Source organism: Dermochelys coriacea, chromosome 1, assembly GCF_009764565.3.
Source record: "Dermochelys coriacea isolate rDerCor1 chromosome 1, rDerCor1.pri.v4, whole genome shotgun sequence".
NCBI classification, from domain to species: Eukaryota; Metazoa; Chordata; order Testudines; family Dermochelyidae; genus Dermochelys; species Dermochelys coriacea.
In genome coordinates this window covers 284356642-284377516 of record NC_050068.2, presented here as the reverse complement: position 1 = coordinate 284377516, position 20875 = coordinate 284356642, and the positions used below count along the sequence as shown (strand labels likewise).

At 41.7% G+C, this 20875-nt stretch overlaps 1 long non-coding RNA gene across 1 annotated transcript; it reads left to right on the top strand.

Moving 5' to 3' along the window:
* Window positions 1–2076: 2076 nt before the first annotated feature.
* On the top strand, window positions 2077–20213 carry LOC122457812. The gene is made up of 3 exons (XR_006277485.1): window positions 2077–2185; window positions 14432–14436; window positions 20199–20213. It is a non-coding gene; the product is annotated as an uncharacterized LOC122457812 (long non-coding RNA).
* The last annotated feature ends 662 nt before the right edge of the window (window positions 20214–20875 follow it).

The following is a 20875-nucleotide window of genomic DNA, read 5'->3' as shown; positions in this document are numbered from 1 at the left end:
TGCCCAGGCTTTTTCCTCATTCATAGGTATTAATCTCCTTCCCATTTTACAACTTAGGTTTCTTCATTCCTCAAAAAAGACACTAGAAAACATAACAGAGAACAATACAGCCTTTGTAGGGGAACGACTTGTATGACCTATTAGGTCTTCCATTTCCAAATTTCTGTGATTCAAAATATACAATTGCATTTAGAAGTTTCTCAGCCTCAGTCTTTGTTTTGATCAGATAGGACCTGATTCTGCCACCCTTATTCACACTGAGTAGCACTTTCTCCTTGAGTAGTCCCACTGAAATCAGTACTGGAGGTGTAACCTACTGTTCAGGATGAGCAAGGGTGGCAGAATTTGTCACTCTCCATTCACTGAAAAAGGCACAGTTCTGCCATCCATTGTGCAATACAGAATTCCACTTCTTCAATACAAATTATTCAAGATTGAAAGGAACCATAGTTTAGCAATAGTAAAAAAATTGGCAGTACTATAGGAGCAAATTATGATGCATGATTTAAAGAGGTCAAAAGTGCATCCCAAAATGGTAAGCTCCCCTCAAAATAGTTTCAATTAACTAAACACAATTACCACATGAGCACATTAAGCATTAACTTTGTATTAATGTTGGTTTTCAATCAAAGCTTCATTAAAAGGTTTTAGCTAATTATCTTTGTCTAGTGGGTTGTTGATGTTGATTTAATATCTTCTATTTCTTTTATTTTTATTCATAAAAATATTAGATGACTTCTATGTTTGTTACTAAGTACTAAATAACTCCATGTTTGAATATTGTTAATATTGTAACAAAGTAAGGCAAGGTGTTTCAAAGTATGGGTACTATGCAAATGTTCTCAACTTCATCTATCTGTACTCTCACCAAGGGAAACAGACAGAAATCTTAAGTACATCCAGCAGTGTTCTTTCCTTTAGCATTCTAATTTGGGATTAACAGTAAAAATAGTTTATTGAAGTATCTATGTACAGTGCCATGACTGGGAAGGTTATTTATTTTTTGAGGGTAAGAGGGGAAAGGAATATCTTCTAAATCATCTGCTGCTGGCCACTATCACAGACAGGATACTGGACTAGGCGGACCACTAGTCTGATCTGCTAAGGTAGATCCTATAACATAGTCCACATTGTGTTGTGTTATTGTTGTTATGGAACGGACTCATTGTAGTGTTACATTTTCACCCAAAAACATCCAGAGAAACGTGTGAACAATACTACAGGTTAAGGGCTGTGAACATGATCCTGCAGCCTTTCCTCAAGTGAGTAAGCCCATTGAATTCATTAGCACGTATTCACTTATATAAGGGATGGAAACTTGCATTCCAAGGATGAGATCCACAAAGGGGCTTAAGCGTTGCAATGTCTAACTTTTAGGTGCCCTGACACCTGGTGGAATTCACAGTACTGAGTTAGGCACCCAAACTCCCTGTATAATGTGTGGGGAGAGTTGGGCACCAAAGAATGGGATTAGCAGAAGCCAAGATGAATGGGGAGCTGATGCAGTTAGTCAGTAGGATGGGGTGAAGCCTATGCCCTGCCCCTCTCAGGCAGTTAGGTACCTAACATGGCTACAGAGGAAGGCACCTCATGAAAAGTGATAGTGGTTTTATACCAGTAGCCTACTGGTTAGGGTACTCACCCAGGCCGTAGGAGATTGAGAAAACCCAAAGCACATCCTGCCCCACTGCACATCAAGAGCAAAAACTATCCCTGGTGAAAAATACGCTAGAGGATAGATCCAACTTTACGGTCATCCTATACTTGTTGTAGATCACTCCACTAGGACATTCTCCCTGAGTGGAAGGGAGGAAGAAGATAGAATTCAGATCACAGCTGAATAAAAGGTACTGGACAACTATTTATTCACTAAAAAATGCAGTTCTGGGTCAGCCCAAAACTATTAATGAATTTGCCAGTTTGACAATCTTTGTCTTTAATATTTCAGAATTGCCAATGAACCAAAAAAATCAGTTATTCACCCAGCTCTAATTCAGATAATAGAATCATAGAAATGTAGGGCTGCAAGGGACATCAGGAAGTCATCAAGTCCAGCCCTCTGCACAGTGGAAGAACAAAGTAACCCTAGACCATCCCTGACAGGTGTTGGTCCAACCTGTTTTTTAAACCTCCAATGGTAGAGATTCTATAACCTCCCTTGAAAGCCAATTCCAGAGCTTACCTAGTCTTAAAGTTAGAAAGTTTTTCCTAATATCTAACCTCAATCTCAGTTGCTGCTGATTAAGCCCATTACTTCTTATCATACCTTCAGTAGGCATAGAGAACAATTTGTTGCTGTTATCTTTATAATAGCCCTTAATAGATTTGAAGACTGTTATCAGGGCTCTGTTCTTTCTTACATCAGGTATACACCACTATAGCTCCATTGGCTTCAATAGTGTTACTTTTGATTTACCCCTGTTTGAGAGGAAAATCAGGCCCATATTGTATTTCAAGAGTATATGTGACTTGATCAAATAACTGCAGCTCTCCATTAAATAACAGCATAGTGTCACTATAGTATAGTTATAGGTAATATAGTATAGTTATAGTAGTGAATGTGCAAGTTTCTTAGAAATAAGAAAGGAAAAACAGGAGGTAATACATGCCTGCTGGAATGCATCAGCAAAATGGCCACTTTAGAGCTCCAGGTGTTTGTCTCTGTGACAATTAGATGTCCAAGTACCCCCCCCCCCCTCAAAAAAAAAGATGCTGGAAAGAGTTTCTATGAAAAGGCAAACTGGCAACAGGATGGATTAGTGAGGACCAGGCAATAACTAAAGAAAGTACTCCTGGACAAGAAGCTGCTTCTCTTTATTGCAAAACACCTCTGTATCACACACAATGCTGAATTTTACTTTCATATAGCACCTTTAATACCAAAGTGGCCTATATGTCAGTTAGGAAGAAAATCAATCAATAGGAGACTCACAGAAGTATAAATGACCCTGAAAATAAAGGGCACAAATTGGTTCCAGTAAACTCTGTAAGGAGTTAATTAGTTCAGGAACTGGGGATGATGGACTGAACAATTTAAGCAAAATTTCTGCACATTAAAGGCTGTTGAAATATGATATTTAGAAGAGATTGCTAGAGTTTGCAACAGAAGTGTTGTAAATCAGTCTCAGAGGTAGCAGAGAACAGTCTTTGTCAGAAGGAAGAAATTGGAGGGTACAGCTTGTAACTAGAAGGAAAGGCTTAAAAAAAGACAGCTATCAGTTTGTATTTCCAATACTTTAAAGACTAATTCTTTGATGAGCATGCTACAGGTCAAAATTTCAGCTTATGCTGTTGAAATGTCCTTAAACAGTTCTAATGGTTGGAGTGAAAGAAGCAGCCAAAATCAATAAAATATTTTGCATATATTGCAGAATGATTATATTTAGTTGATTTTTATTTCTTTATTTGCAGAATTTCTATCAAATTGTGTTGCCCTGTGTATAATGGAAATACAAGATGAGCATAAAGTGACCATGCCAGATTAGCCTTGTATGAAAATCACCCCTATGAAAGTTAAAGTACCAAAATCCAATATACCTTCAAAGATCTTGGGGGGAAATTGGTGGAGGAAAAATGGGAAGAAGAGAAAGGGTCAAGGAGAAGTTTTAGAGACTTGGATGACTAATGTGAAGAGCCAGATCTACCCAGCAATGGAGAGGGTTCCAATAGGGTTTCAGGGGAGTAGGCACTGTACAAACACCTCGTGAGAGACCATTCCAGCCTCAAAGAGTTTGCTCTCTAAGTTAAGACAAGACATGTCAGTGGGTATAACAAACAAATGAAGGGAGTTACAGTGCAACAACAGTGACAGCATCACTGTGACAGTCTGTACCCCCATGTTCACCCCTTTTACAAGATTATGTTAAAGTTTGTACAAAGCATACTGTGTAAGATATCATTTGAAAACTCATGATTTGCTGATTGTTATTGTCCTGGTAAAATATGTGTGGCAACATTGTTTGTAAAGATATAAGATTCCAGTCTGTGATATTTCTGGGGCATGTTTCAACATTTTCTGGAGTCCAGTCACAAATAAGTTCCCCAGAGACAAAAGGCTAGCCAATGCCTCAGACAGGGGTCAATGAGATCAAAGGGACCTGATTAAGTGGCCACTCTTCAGCAGGTCAGAGGGTGTGGGCAAAAGATCTTTATTTTGACAAAGAAACAGTTTAAGGTTCCTGACAACACAGACTTTCTGTCTCCTGAACATCAGCTGGAGATGATTCTTGCGCAAAAGAAAGGACTATAAGAAGAGAGGGCAGATGCCCCAAATCTCTCTCCCTTGCTCTCTACCCACAGCATCATCAACACCTGAAGAACAAAGGAAGCAGCAATGGATCTGGGAGAGAGAAGATCCTGACTGAATGCAGTTCAGCCAGTAAGACTGCTGGAACATGTGGTAAGAGAAATCTTTGCTTTGTATTCATTTAGCTTGTTAAGTTAGGTGTTAGTTGTGTTTTATCTTTCATTTCTTTGTAACCAATTCTGATTTATAGTCCTCATTTTTTGTAGTCACTTAAAATCTATCTTTCAGTAGCTAATACATTTGTTTCATGGTTTTATCTGAGCCAGGTGTTTGGATTGAAGTGTTTGGGAAACTCCATTAGGGATAACAAGAGTTGTGCATATTATTTTCTATTAATAAATGACAGAGTTTTATATGAGCTTGTATTGTCCAAGAGGATTGGGCAGTACAAGATGCACAGTTTTGGAGGAAAGTCTAGGATTGGGCATTTACTGGTATTGCTCTGCAGTGTAATTTATGAGTGGCTGGCTATAGCACTCATACAGTTTAGCTGGGAGTGATTTACATGCTGGAGGCTGTGTCTCAGCAGGCCAGAAATGGTTGCTTTCACAGCGAAGCAGGGTAAAAGGCACCCCAGATTGGAGAATTGAGGGGATACAGCTGTCCATCAGTCCAGATTGTACCCTTGGTAATGTCACAATCACATAGTTGCATAGGCTACCATAATTATGTACAGAATTTACAAGCTTTTTGCCAACATAAAAGGATCTCCAAAGTGATTAACATAAGCTTCAATTGGCACTTCTCTTCAAGGATATTTTAGAGTCCTGTATAAACAGAAAAAGGATGTGTGTGTCCAGTTTTTAGATGGGGTTAAAAAAAGGCTTGTAAAACAATAGACTCTCAATAGCCTGAAACAGCTTTATATTTTTCTCTTGTTCTTTAGTAATATTATTTAATTTATTATTAATAACTTGGGGGGTTCAAATGTACAAGCTTGGCTACTTGTCTTTTTAAAGAAACATAGTTATGGTTGCTTTCACTTCTCTGTACACTTCAGAGTTTCAAAGTAATAATAATTAGGACTTAATATGATGATGCTCTTCAATAATAGGAAGCACTTACTATAATAGATAGCTGTGAAGCATAACCTAACGTGGCTAAAAGTTGCTGCTGAAATACTAGAGACTAAAAATATGGTTGCAATTACTTGAACAACATCACTGTTGTGTGGATATTATACATTAACCTTTCATTATTCTTTTTAGTTACAAATCAAGACTATGCTAAGAATGTATAAGGGAATAATAAAGCAGGTATGAGGAGAGTCTGTGCAAGTCATTTGAAAAGAAAAACTGAATACCAGCAGAAAAAAGTTACAGTAAGAAAACTGTGTTAGAACTCATACCTCTTATACATTCTGCCATTGTCATAAACATTTCAGACAGTGCTTCATGAACAGGACATCATCCACAGAAATCACAGAAAGGTCTAGCACAAGTTTAACATGTGGTGTATGATTGTAACATTGCACTGTGACATTCAGTAAACTACAGGAGTGATCTGTCACATTTCCACCAGATATATAAATATTGCCCAGGAATTTTATAAGCGCTGTGAATGTCTGAACAATAAATAAGGAAAATATTTGCCTCTAACCTAGCCATCTGAATCTTGATACTGCAGCTTAGTACATTCTCAAACCTCAGCCCATGCTTACAATAGTTTAGGAATATGCACTACAGTTGTTCATACAGACACAAAACCCATGAATATTCTTCCCAGCCATCCTCCATCACTATCCTCACAGGCAGCTTCATTTTACCCCATCAAACATGGGAATATCCCCTCCCACTTTTTCTTTAGATGGCTGAAGTGAGGACCTGGTAGGCCATGACTTACTCCCACACTTTCCTTCTGTGACCTGGGTGGCCAGCTCAACTTCTCTTTCTAAGTATGCTTGGCTCTTAAGAAACCAAGGCCCTGGTCCTCAAAAGTATATGGACATGTAACTCTCATTGATTTCAGTGGAAAAATTAGCCTGTGAGTAAATGATGGGAAAATGTCAAGTATTCTGTGTGACATTTAACTATTGTCTGTATGGTGAAGGTGGTAAACCTGAACATTTTGATTTCGAGTCTTTTTATTCAATCTACCTGGAAACTCTCCGATTTCAATACTTTTGAGGATCTGGTCCAAAGTGGCTGCTTTCCTCTGGGGTTAATGGGAAGGGAATCCAAAATGTGATGCTGCCTCCTTCACTCCTTAACAAACCTTCTGGAAGGAGAATACCTAACTCACCAGTAGTGTTTCACTTGCAAAGAGTGAAGCTGAATGCAGATTAAGTTGAACAAGTGGGACATTATTAAACCCTAGGTTTCATAGTAGCAGCCGTGTTAGTCTGTATTCGCAAAAAGAAAAGGAGTACTTGTGGCACCTTAGAGACTAACAAATTTATTAGAGCATAAGCTTTCGTGAGCTACAGCTCAAGTGAGCTGTAGCTCACGAAAGCTTATGCTCTAATAAATTTGTTAGTCTCTAAGGTGCCACAAGTACTCCTTTTCTTATTATTAAACCCTGTGCACTGCTCTGTCCAGGTGGCTAAGCTGCTTCCAGCCTCATTCCCCACATTCACTGGTGCTCCATCAATAACAGTTCCTCCAGGGAACATGGGCCCTGACTCTAGTTTGCACAGATCATGATACACATAGTATAGCAAGAAGAGGGAATTCTCTTACTCTTGATGCAAGTCAGTGTCATTCCTGCCACCTCCCAAACAACAAAGTCTTCATTTAGAAATGGAACCCAAATACAGATGGGATTGTGTATTCTTCATTGAGATATACTCAAGGACTGATCAGAAGGAGAAACAAGGTAAAAGAGGTAGAGATAAAAAGAAAAAATTGAGAAATAAAATGAGGCTGGAAGAAAAGAGAAAAATGAATAGAAGTAAAGGTATCTAGATGTATATAAACCCTGTGACCTGATGTTTTAGAGGATAGGAAGGTCACTATTACCATTTGTTGGTGAACAAAAAGAGAAGCCCCATAGGGGAAGGAGCACTCTACCATCCTCTACTGGTGAACAGGAGAAAGTATGGCTATAGAGAGCTTCATTTTCTTAAGCTTTCATCTCAAAAATCCTCCAAGTGACATGCTGTGGATGCAACAGAACTCTGAACTGGTGGAGTAGTGGACTGACCTGAGGAGACGGGGAGGGGCTTTGTGGTAAGGAGTGCATCCCTAAGTTATAAGTTGCAGAAACTACTAGAAGAAGAATTTATCCAGCTTATTGTTGTTTAAGCATGCTTTTCCCAGGCATGCTGTAGGTAACTCCTGCCTGCAACAGCAGGGAAAATCTTGATCTTTCCAGTGTTGTAGGAAAGTCCTCTTAAAGAGTGTCATCACTCTTAAAGCTGAAGAAATTTGGAGTCACCACTGCCGATCTACTGTCTGAATTCTCAAACAACCATGAAGTGCAAGACTTCAACTATAGGCTGCTGCTGTCTACCATGTTGCTCACTGTCCCATTCAGTAACAGGCCATGGAGAATCCTGAGACACATTCGTCAAAAGACTAGACACTGTGACATCTGTTTAAAGTCTTTTTGTCGTGTTTAAATATAGAGCTGAAACCATGGAGCTCTCATCCATGAGTTATCCATGGAGTTATCAGATTGTGTGAACACCATATGTGATATTACCTTACCTTAGACCAAGGGCAGGCAAACTTTTTGGCCTGAGGGCCGCATCAGGTTTCACAAATTGTATGAAGGGCCGGTTAGGAGAGGCTGTGCCTCCCCAAACAGCCAGGCATGGCCCAGCCCCTGCCCACTATCCAACCACCCCCTGCTTCTTGCCCCCTGACAACCCTACCGGGACTCCTGCCCCATCCAATCCCCCCGTTCCCTGATGCCCCCCAGGACCTCTGCCCCATCCAACCCCCCACTCTCTGCCCCCTGACCACCAGTGGACCCCCCCACCCCAACTGCCCCCTGCCACCCTATCCAACCTCCCTTTCCTTCCTGACTGACCCCCCAGGACCCCTGCCCCATGCAACCACCCCTTCTCCCTCTCCCCTGACCATCCCCTGAACTCCCACCCCTGACTGCCCCCTGCTGCCCCATCCAACCCCTCCTCTCATTCCTGACTGCCCCCCCAGGACCCCTGCCCCATCCACCCCCCCTGCTCCTGGACTGCCCCCAGAACCCCCACCCCTGACTGCCCCCCGCCACCCCATCCAACCCCTCCTCTCTGTCTTGACCGCCCCCCGGGACCCCTGCCCCATCCAACCACCCCTTCTCCCTGACCACTCCCAGAACCCCTGCTTCCATTCAACCCCCCTGTTCCCTGCCCTTTGACCGCCCCAACCCTTATCCACACCCCCAACCCCTGACCACCCCTGAACTCCCCTGCCCTCTATCCAACCTCCCTCCCCCACTCCCTGCCCCCTTACCTCGCTGCCTGGAGTATCGGTGGCTGGCGGTGCAGCTGCACCAAGACAGGCAGCCGTGCCATCCAGCTGGAGCCAGCCACGCACTGTGCAGCACAAAGCACTGGTCAGGCTGGGCTCTGCAGCTGCTCTGCCCCAAAAGCTCACAGCCCTGCTGCCCAGAGCATTGAGCCAGCGGTGCAGTGAGCTGAGGCTGAGCGGAAGGGGGAACAGTGCGGGAGGGGCCATGGGCTAGCCTCCCAGGCCAGGAGCTCAGAGGCCAGGCAGAACGGTCCCACGGGCTGGATGTGGCCCGTGGGCCGTAGTTTGCCCACCTCTGCCTTAGATCTTAGTCCATCCCATGCTTTGCTGCACACTGTTTAATTTATCAGTTTGTTCTAAAATTTCCTGAGTCTGGAACAGTTTCTCAGATTTGTCACCTAAAAAGAATGGGTATCCCCCTCATATCCTCTGCAGTGAAAACCAATGCAAATAATTCATTCAGTTTCTCCACAACCGCCTTTTCTTCCTTGAGTGCTCCTTTAGCATCCTGATCATCCACTTGCCTCCTCCGATTGTTTGGCAGGCTTCCTGTTTCTGATGTTTGCGTTTTTTTTAAATCACTGTTGGAGGGGGGGTTGCTAGTTGCTCATCAAATTCTTTTTTGCCTGCCTAATTATACTTTTCCATTTGACTTGCAAGAGTTTGTGCTCCTTTTTCCTTTTTTTTTTTCTGTTTACAAAAGTGAAAGCACTCTTCAATGAGCAGTAGCTTTGGGGATAGGTGATTTGTAGGATTTCCACTATTTCAGGAAAAGTTTTATGTGCAGGTTTAACAGGAGATACTAAGCTACCCAGCAGGTTATACATTTTAGTCCCTATTATATTCAGTAAAGCTGCCATCTTTTACTCATCAGTTAATCATTAGCTACTATATATTGTTCCAGTCTTTTCTTATAGGTGGCCCCGTCCTCTACTGAGCTACATAGAATCATAGGACTGGAAGGGACCTTGAGAGGTCATGTAGTCAAGTCCCGTGTGCTCATGGCAGGACTAAGTATGATCTAGACCACTCCTGACAGGTATTTGTCTAACCTGCTCTTAAGATTCTCCAATGACGGAGATTCCACAAGCTTCCTAGGCAATTTATTCCACTGCTTAACTACCCTGACAGGAATTTTTTGCTAATATCCAACCTAAACTGCTCTTGCTGCAACTTAAACCTATTGCTTCTTGTCTTACCATCAGAGGTTAAGGAGAACAATTTAACTCCCTCCTCCTTGTAACAATCTTTTATGTACTTGAAAACTGTTATCATGTCCCCTCTCAATCTTTTCTTGTCCAGACTAAACAAACCCAATTTTTTCAATCTTCCCTTACAGGTCATGTTTTCTAGACCTTTAATCATTTTTGTTGCTCTTCTCTGGACTTTCTACAATTTGTCCACATCTTTCCTGAAATGTGGCACCCAGAACTGGATGCAATACTCCAGCTGAGGCCTAATCAGTGCAGAGTAGAGTGGAAGAATTACTTCTCGTGTCTTGCTTACAACACTCCTGTTGATACATCCCAGAATGATATTAGTTTTTTGTGCAATAGTGTTACACTGTTGACTCTTTGTTAGTCTCTAAGGTGCCACAAGTACTCCTTTTCTTTTTGTTGACTCATATTTAGCTTGAGATCCTCTATGACTCCCAGATCTCTTTCCACAATTGTCCTTCTTAGGCAGTCATTTCCCATTTTGTATGTGTACAACTGATTGTCCCTTCACAAATGGAGTACTTTGCATTTGTCCTTATTGAATTTCATCCTATTTACTTCAGACCATTTTTACAGTTTGTCCAGATCATTTTGAATTTTAATCCTAATCTCCAAAGCACTTGCAACCACTCCCAGCTTGGTATCATCCGCAAACTTTATAAGTGTACTCTGTATGCCATTATCTAAATCATGATGATATTGAACAGAACCAGACCCAGAACTGATCCCTGTGGGACCCTACTTGATAAGCCTTTCCAGCTTGACTGTGAACCACTGATAACTACTCTCTGGGACCATTTTTCCAAACCAGTTATGCACGCACCTTATGGTAGCTTCATCTAGGTTGTGTTTCCCTAGTTTATTTATGAGTAGGTCATGCAAGACAGTATCAAAAGCCTTACTTAAGTCAAGATATACCATGTCTATTGCTTCCCCCTCTTTTTCCCCCCACAAAATGAGCACTTAGCTTCCTGTTCCACAGGCTGCAGACTGCAGTTTCCTTGTTAGTTTCACTTTCACTAGTCCTTTGTAGTCAATCTTTGTCTCACTATATTCCTGGATTAGGACTCCAGTCTCAATTGCCAACTGTTGTGTCTTTTGTTTTAAGCACTGAAGGAATTGCATGTGCACAAAGGGCCATATTGCCAACTTCAAGACATCAGAAATCATGAGCCAACCCCCCCCAAAAATCATGAGATTGGCCCAAAAAATCCTGAGATGTTTTTTAAAAGATTATATTGTGTTTGTTAGGTCAGTCTCTTGATTTTTGAACTGCCCCTGCCCACCCCCTGGGTGTGTGCATCTGCCAATTAGTGTTGCCCACTCTCCCACCTGTACTGGATAAGGTGATTTTGGCCTCTGCTGCAGCAGGTCTCACCTCCCCATCTTCCCATCTTCTTCCAGCAATTAATCCTGTCCCCCAATCCCACATCAGTTCTGTTCCTGCCCAACACCCCTCAATTCAGTTCCCCCCTCAGTTCATCCCACAGCCCCCATAGAATCATAGAATATCAGGGTTGGAAGGGACCTCAGGAGGTCATCTAGTCCAACCCCCTACTCAAAGCAGGACCAATCCCCAATTAAATCATCCCAGCCAGGGCTTTGTCAAGCCTGATCTTAAAAACTTCTAAGGAAGGAGATTTCACAACATCCCTAGGTAACCCATTCCAGTACTTCAGCACCCTCCTAGTGAAAACGTTTTTCCTAATATTCAACCTAAACCTCCCCCACTATAACTTGAGGCCATTACTCCTTGTTCTGTCATCTGCTACCACTGAGAACAGTCTAGATCCATTCTCTTTGGAACCCCCTTTCAGGTAGTTGAAAGCAGCTATCAAATCCCCCCTCATTCTTCTCTTCTGCAGACTAAACAATCCCAGTTCCCTCAGCCTCTCCTCATAAATCATGTGTTCCAGTCCCCTAATTATTTTTTTTGTCCTCCGCTAGACACTTTCCAATTTTTCCACATTCTTCTTGTAGTGTGGGGGCCAAAAACTGGACACAGTACTTCAGATGAGGTCTCACCAATGTCGAATAGAGAGGAAAGATCACATCCCTCGATCTGCTGGCAATGCCCCTACTTATATAGCCCAAAATGCTGTTAGCCTTCTTGGCAACAAGGGCACACTGTGACTCATATACAGCTTCTTGTCCACTGTAACCCCTAGGTCCTTTTCTGCAGAACTGCTGCCTAGCCATTCGGTCCCTAGTCTGTAGCAGTGCATGGGATTCATCCGTCCTAAGTCCAGGACTCTGCACTTGTCGTTGTTGAACCTCATCAGATTTCTTTTGGTCCAATCCTCTAATTTGTCTAGATCCTTCTGTATCATATCCCTACCCTCCAGTGTATCCACCACTCCTCCCAATTTAGTGTCATCTGCAAACTTGATGAGGGTGCAGCCCACACCATCTTCCAGATCATTAATGAAGATATTGAACCAAACCAGCCCCAGGACCGACCCTTGGGGCACTCCGCTTGATACCGGCTGCCAACTAGATATGGAGTCATTGATCACTACCCGTTGAGCCCGACGATCTAGCCAGCTTTCTATCTACCTTATAGTCCATTCATACAGCCCATATTTCTTTAACTTGCTGGCAAGAATACTGTGGGTGACCGTATCAAAAGCTTTGCTAAAATCAAGGAATAACACGTCCACTGCTTTCCCCTCATCCACAGAGCCAGTTATCTCACCATAGAAGGTAATTAGATTAGTCAGGCATGATCACAACCCTAACAGTTCAGTCCTCCACTGCCTTCAGTTCACCTTTCCAGTCCACCCCATCTTCTCAGAACCCACCATCAATATAGCCCCCTTGCCACCATCAGCCCCTACTCTCCTCACTTCAGCCCCCAGGCCGTAGTTCAGCCCTCCCAGCCTCACCTCTGCTTTACCCTCCCCAGGCTTGCAGGGGCTGCAGTGGAATCACCTCTCCCACTTCCTAGGCTGGTAGTGGAGCAGCCACCTCCGACTATCAGCCCAGGCAGCTGGAATCCCGCTGTCAGCCCTGGACAGTCAGGCTCTAGCTCTCAGCCCTGCAAGGAGGGGACAGGGGAGGCTGACAGCGGGACCCCGGATGCCCCAGGGCTGGCAGTGATTTCTATGTAAACTTAAGTATATACCTGGGGTTTTGGGCAGGTTTGTACAGCCCACACTAAAGCCTACTACTATTTTTAGCTCTGCTAGCTAAATTAAAGCTAGCACAGATGTGCCTATTAGAGCTGCAATTACACCTTTGATTGCAGTGTAGACATAAAGTTCCACTTGATTTCCTGGGTCATACAGTTTACTATAAGGCCCAAGAGTATGTAAAGAGGTTTTTATAGTTAGCTGACAAGTTAAATGGCTCCCCTTAGATTGAGTGGCTGTCTTTTGACAAACTGTGCAAGAGTTCAGCAAATTGTTTGCTTTTCAGTTGAGTCATTTATTTTTTCCTTTATTTCATAGAATCATAGAATATCAGAGTTGGAAGGGACCTCAGGAGATCATCTAGTCCAACTCCCTACTCAAAGCAGGCACAATCCTCAATTTTTTTTTTGCCCCAGTTCTCTAAATGGCCCCCTCAAGGATTGAACTCACAACCCTGGGTTTAGCAGGCCAATGCTCAAACCACTAAGCTATCCCTCCCCCTGGTTCTGGTTCTGTTTGTGGACATTTTTTTCTCCCACAAGCTCCTTGTGTATCTGTTAGATAGAGAACGGTTGGAAACAGATTGTCATGGAAGCCAGGCCAGATTACAGTATAGGCACTATAGGCCCAACCCTAGAGCTCTGGTTCCTGAAGTCATGTAATTATAGAAGAAACCTACTTTCATTTTAAAAGCAAGAAACAAAAAAAGTAAGTTTCTTAGTCCTCATAGTTGTGAGAATAGCTTGAAAACATGACCCAAATGTAACCGATGAGGAGACATCTGCCTGAGTTTGCAGACAGTCTGAAACTGTCTGGGAGGTGTGAATTGCCCCGCTCAGATCACTGGAGATGTTTACTTCAAGACCCACTGCTCTGGGGACCCCACTAGCACCACCCTCAATAGACAATTTTGTGTGTCATGGGAGGAGACAATTGTAACATTCCGAGCACACCCACCCAAAAAGATAGAGCCCAAAACTGGTTAAGTATTGGGAGGCCCCCCGACTGCTGCCCTGCCTACTGCCACTCTTGAGGGAAAAATGATCATTCTTGAATCTCTGGGAAGAGAAGGAGGCCCTCCTACTACTGCCCTACCCCCTCTGTACTATCATCTTTGCTACTGGGGAAGAAGGAGATCAACTTGAAACCACGCTGGCACTCTGGGTGGGAAGGGGAACCCTAACACTGTGCAGTGGTGAGGCCATGGCATGGTGGCAGGGTCATGTTGTGTATAGAGCACAGGATTACCTTAACTGGGCTCTGTATGGAAGAGTGAACAGTGGAGAACATCAACAATCATTGTTCATTAAGGACACCACGATGAGTGTGGACTACAGCCCATCAGCTCTGAATTCATGTACTAAGCCCTGGTCTACACTGGGGGGGATCAACCTAAGATACGCAACTTCAGCTACAAGAATAGCATAGCTGAAGTCAACGTATCTTAGGTCGACTTACCTTGAGTCCTCATGGCGCAGGGTTGACTGCCACTGCTCCCCCATCGACTCCGCTTCCGCCTCTCACCACGGTGGAGTACAGGAGTCGACAGCAGAGTGATAGGGGATTGATTTATCGCATCTACACTAGATGCGATAAATCGATCCGCGATAGGTTGATCATTACCCGCCGCTCCAGCAGGTAACGTAGACGTATAGTGTGCACAAAGTTTCTATCAACTATTTAATTTATTTTTTAATCAGGCAACTGATTTTTTTTTAAGTGCTGTGTTATAAGTCTCCAATTCTAGCACTCATCAAATCCATCTGTGACAGTTCAGGCCAACTGCATCTGTATTCCCCCTCCATGGTCCAGCAAGGGCACCCACTCTAGGGTCCCAGTTCCTCAGCCATCACTTCTCTTGAGAAGCAACCCCGGTCTCTCTCCTTTCTGACCAGCAAATTTCCAGGCTGCACAGTTCCCTGCATACACTGTGAATTTCCCCAGCAAGTCAGACTGCCTACGCAGAACTGCTTTGCTTTGTCCTCAGAGGCTATGAACAGCTCAACTACTCACAGCTATGTCACCACACAGCTCTGTCTAAGCAAGAACATTTATTCTTAAAGTGAAAGCATTACTGAGAAAACGTATTAAAACTATAAAAGGACCTACACACATGCTATTAAGCTTACCAAAGGTGAACCCAGCTCCAGCGAGGGTTCCAGCAAATGAACAGTCTTTTAAACCTCACCAACAGGGGGCGGGGGGGGAGGGTTTCTTTGGTGACAAGTTCATAATGGTTGTTAGCTCAGAAGAAGCATGCCCAGGCATAGGTCAAGTCCTTCCAACACTTCCAAGAAAAACTCTGTCCATAGGCTCGATCATCAAGCAGATCATGAATCAGTTTAAACTCAGGCTATTTATTCAAAAGGCTTTTCTTTGTCTACTGCTTCTCCAGAGAATCCAGTTTGAACCAGCATACACAAGTCTTTCTAGGTAATGATAGCTCTCTGGAGATTTTTACAACGTGAGAGAATTTCACTAATCATCCCCGCTATTTTTGGTTCCTGCAGGACTGTGGTCCTCCTCCCCTCAACGGAATTACATACAATACCTGGCCCACAATTATATATAAACATAATATAGTAAGCTCTCAAAATGATATTGCAGGAAATTCCCATACCTGTCACACCACCCTTAAATCCAACAGATGTCTTCCCTATGAATTTTGACTTGTAACCCCAAGATCACCACACATGAAAAGACCTTTAAGCACCTTTACCTTATGAGGGAAAAATGCAAATTTTTAAAATAAGCTTAGATGTATACACTATGTATTTTCTGAACTTCACAATCGGCAGAACTACTGTTCAACATAGTTGAAATGAGAAATTGTTCTCCACATTTCTATAAAACTATTATTTCTTTAAAGCTTTAAAATAAGGTTGCCCTCACAAAATGTTTAAATAGGTTCCTCCATCTATAATACATGCGTCAGATATTTTATTAATACATTTCAGTCTGATTAGCAAATTCAGTATGATGTATGACATTGTATTGGCCTTTTAATCTTAGAAACATAGGAATTGCCATACTGGATCAGAGCAGTGGTTCATCAAGTCTAGTCACCTTCTCCTAGTAGTGGGCCATACTAGATGGTTCTTGGGAAAGTGCTAAGCTTTGTCACCAATTGTGGCTTCCCTCAGGCCATCTCAGTCTCTACCCATAGTATCCTCTGGGCAGAAATCCACCTCTTATACCCTGGTGAAGTTAACAAACTGCACTAGCCACAAGGAGTCATCAAAATTTTGTACCCATAAGCAGGATTCTAGCTCCTGCTCAACAGATAAGTTCTGCATCCCACTGTTACAGGAAACATCTGGGATTTCTCTAACCTTCTCCTAGAGGCTGAGAGGAAACAAGTATAAAGCCAGAGGGAACTCAGCTGCTACACAGTTCTACTAATAAAAGCAAGGAGAGCAGTACAGAAGGTTTAGATTTTACATGTGATTAGTTTTCTCATATAGTGCACAGCATTTTGCTATTGACATGCATACTTGATATAAGGCAATTGTACTTTTGTCCAGATCTGTAGAGGGAAATTTGTTGGAAGGGAACACCTTTTTAGGTTATTCCCTTGGGCAGCGGGGAATAGTAAAAAGCCCATTTTTTTTTTAAATACAGAGTTATGATTTGCAACAAAAACTCCAGCATTACTTGTTACACATCACTTCGAAGAAACCCGTAAATATTTAAAAGCTTCTCTCTCAACGTGCTTTGAAAACAGAAATCTCAGGATAGTACTGTAATAGAATTGTTGAATAATTACATAGTCCATTACTGTAAACTTAAGCTTGCTTTACACAAAAGAAACAGGCAAGCCAAACAACCTTTTAAATCATTGAAGAGAAAGTAATCTTCCTTTTTTGTTGTGTGTTTTTGTTTTGTTCTGCTTTAATCTGGTTGGTTGGATTTTTTTTTATTTTTGATTTTTTTCTTGTTTATTTTGCGTGGGAGGAAGTGGTGATTAAGAAATGACTGGGCTAAATAATAACAATCATCATCTTTGCACTTACAAAGTGCTTTCATCTAAAAATCTCAAAGTACTTTGAAAACATTAATTAATTCTCAGACCTTCCACCCCTCTTATGAAGCAGGCTAGTATTATATTCATCTTCCAGATGGATAATCTGAGGTTAGGTGACCACATCTCACAGCAAGTGATTAACAGACCTGGGAAGAGATCTCGAGTGTCCTGATTCCTAATTCCCTTTATACCCAACCACGCTTTCTCCCTCCACATACATTTTTCTCTCCTTATTCTTTTTTTCCAATGGTGCCCAAAGTCATGCTATGAACTCCCCGCCCCCCAAAATAAAAAATAAAAACAGAAGACATGATCACTGCCCCAAGGAGCTTGCAAATTAATGCCCTGATCCTGCAAAAAACTTATACATGTGCTTAATTTACATCTGTGAATCAGCCCACTGACTATCACTGAGATCATGTCTTCTATTGCGGCCTTAAGGATGCAGTTCTGGAAGCTGATCTGCATAGGCAGACACCTCCACCTGCTCTGAATCTCAGAGGCAAGTTCCCAGGATCAAGGCCCCACATTAGATATGACTGAGTGAGTAACCAGACCGAGAGGAAGGAGCAAGGCAGAGAGGACAGCAGTACTATAAATAAGATTATGAGTCTATGCAGTGAGAGCTAGTCTTCAGCATGATGGACTAAGGGAGGGAGATTATTATTATGCCTTCTGGAAATAGAAATCTTAGTCAACTAATATTTTATAAATATTGCAGCAAGAGTAGGCCTTAAGGAGATACATGAATGAGAAGAGCAAGGGAGCTCTGTACGTGGGGGTCAATGTGAAGAAAACACAAGAATAGCTCTAGAAGAATCAGACAAATAGTAAGCGAGGCCAGCAAGAAGGAGTTTGCAGTAATCAAGGTGGGAAACAGAAAGGGCAGGAGCATGAGTTTTTTGTGTGACAATGGACAGATCCTACTCCTTCAAAAAATGAGTCACACATTTTCCAGATGACTGTGTATCCACTCTGTGATCCACACAGGGTGCTTGTCATTCCCCAATATGGTCCAGCCATCTTAGCCTTTACCTTCCTTTCCACATTTAAACTTTTTGTTCCTGGAAACCTATTCATCACTCAGGTGTTCTTATTAAATTTGCAATTCTAAGAGTTTTGCAACCTCACCAAACTTCAGTTGTTGAGATCAAATAAGGTCACTCTCCTTGAAATTTTTGAGAAATGCTATTGTAGACTGTAAGTATACCATAAATTTCATTTGATGAAATAACATTGTCAGTTCTTCTTCTTCTTGTATCAACATCCTAAATTAATGTCCTCATTTCTAAATTTTCCAGCTGTAATACTACCGTCCAATTCATCACTGTCCACTCATTGCATTCAAAGTGAGTGCAAACGGGGTATAAAACACTGCACCAGATCAGAATGACAGTTTTTGGTACCCACTTTGCCCTGGGATAAGCAGCAACACAAAGTGCAGAGCAGCTGAGAATTGGGCCTACTTTTTTTAGTTACTTTATAAATATTTTCTATTGAAATGATATTCCTTTTCAGAAAGAAACTTACAACTATATTAATGTACTTAACAATATTGATTTATTAGAAACTTCAGAAAGGCACACCTGAGATCCAGCTTCTCATAAACTATCTGTGACAGAGAATAATGTTCAAGTCTTTATATGTCAATTTTGACAGATTTTGCCATTAAGAAGCATAGAGGTTTGAGATCTCTTAAGGGAAAAAGCTGTTGGACAGAGAAGGATAAATGTAATTATGCTATTGAATAACCAAATGATGTACAGTTTCCAGAGCATTTCAACTTTAACTGTTGTTGTTTTCAGATTTAACTTTATAGCTGGTGAATTTCAGTCACCTTTGCAAGTCAGATTCAAACTGAAGTTGGAACCAGAACTATCCTATCCTCAGTGAAAAATGTTTCCAGCAGATAGACTTAAATCTGGTGAACAGATGATAAATCTGACCTCAAGAACGTAGACAGGAGAGGAAGAGAGTGTTAAACAACATTTTAGAAATGTTAAAGAACAGTTACAAGGTCTTTACCTTTTCAAAGGGCATTGCTTTGCGTTGTAGGGCAGATTATAATCCTGCTTCAGCAAAGCACATAAGCATTAAGTGCTGTTATATTAATGTCAAGGGTCCAATGAGTTAAAAGTGTAATAAATTATTTCATTGTTCAACATAAAAACAGTAATATGAAGAGGTCTGGGCTTTATTTTATTTTTTCTACTGAGATGTTAGATTACTTGATTTCTTGGCGAACATCCAGATGTACTCTTTCTAAAATTAAAAGGTTATTGATCAAACATAAGAAAGAACAAGAAATTAAAACAAGCATTTATATTGAAACTGAAATTGAGTAGTTATGCAAAACAAACTATCAAAACTTTTAAAGTTTCTCTCTTTTTGGAGACAAAATATGACTCATGCTTTTAAAAAAAACTTTCTTGAATGAAAAGGAAAGGGTTAATTTTACTTTCAGTCCTGATGCCTAAAGAGTATTTACTTCTTCTGTATCTAACAAACAGACAAATACAAGGTGGAGGACAGATCAGATAGAAAAGTTGGGGGAAATAGGACTGTTGATGACTTTGGAACACTGGACAGCTGGTCAATAACTAATGGATGCTTTGGCAGGTAAGTTGATCACGCACCTGTTGCTTGAACCCTAGTTCACTTTCTGGTCAGGGATGTCATCTGGTTGGGTCTTTTTTCCCATAGACAAGACAAGATTGTGATCATCACATCTTGCTATGATGATGCAACCCAGCTGATTTCATAGTTTGATGAAAAGCACAGAGAGTGAATGAGAGGTAGGATAGGAGGAAAGAAACAGAGGGGTAGAAAATAACACAACAGGGAAGGAAAACAAAACAGGATCTTAGATGTCTCTGTGATGCAAATAATTAGGTATCCCATTGAGAGGCTGAGAATTGGATGTCACAATGATGTGGTGATTTTCAGAACACACAAGTGGAAAAAAAACAGTTCTTTGAACAAGAGGTAGGCCAGACAGCTTTCCTCCTGGAAGTTGGTCTTTCAGTCTGGTTTGCTCCTTCTGTCTTGGGTCTAGGGAAATGAAATGAGACAAAACTAGGTGGGATGCAAGGTGGGAATGGTGGCAAGAGAGAGAAAGAGAGACTGAGCAAAAATGTTGTCTTTAAAGTCTTTTTTAAATAATCCAAAAAGGGGGAAAGTGGGCAGCATAGTTCATCCCCCTCATTATATTGTCCACCAATGAGGTCTGATATCCATCACACTAATTTTGGTCTATTAGCCTCTGATTCCACATCTTCTGTTTTTACCAGGCATGATTTCAACAATCCTTAAATCATATCAGCAGGTCCTGTTTGTTTGGACTAATCCATCTTCTTTCTCGGGTTCTCTTGCATTTGTTTTTCATATTCATTTATTGAAAACCGCTCACACTCTTTTTAATGAATAATTTCCACGGAAGCAAAAATTCAAGGGTTATTGTAACATTTTATGAACTTTCATTTGCTTCTTACATTTGAGCTTCCAACAGGGAAGCTGTAGGCCCAATAGTCACAACAGATCTTAAATCCATTTAAAGTCAGTGGAACTTCAGCATGTGCTTAAATGCTTTACTGGATAGGAGTGGTTTTCTGAATCAGGGTGTATAGTATTTATCATCTAGGTATCAGAGCTCTGCCATCCCTTTGAAGGACATCAGTGATCATGCCTAGGGAGCGTCTGGCTACAAAAATGTACTGCATAAAGGCAACTAGAACTCAATCGTTAGGCATTTTAAGAAATAAATTCTTGGTGTGACATAGTTAACT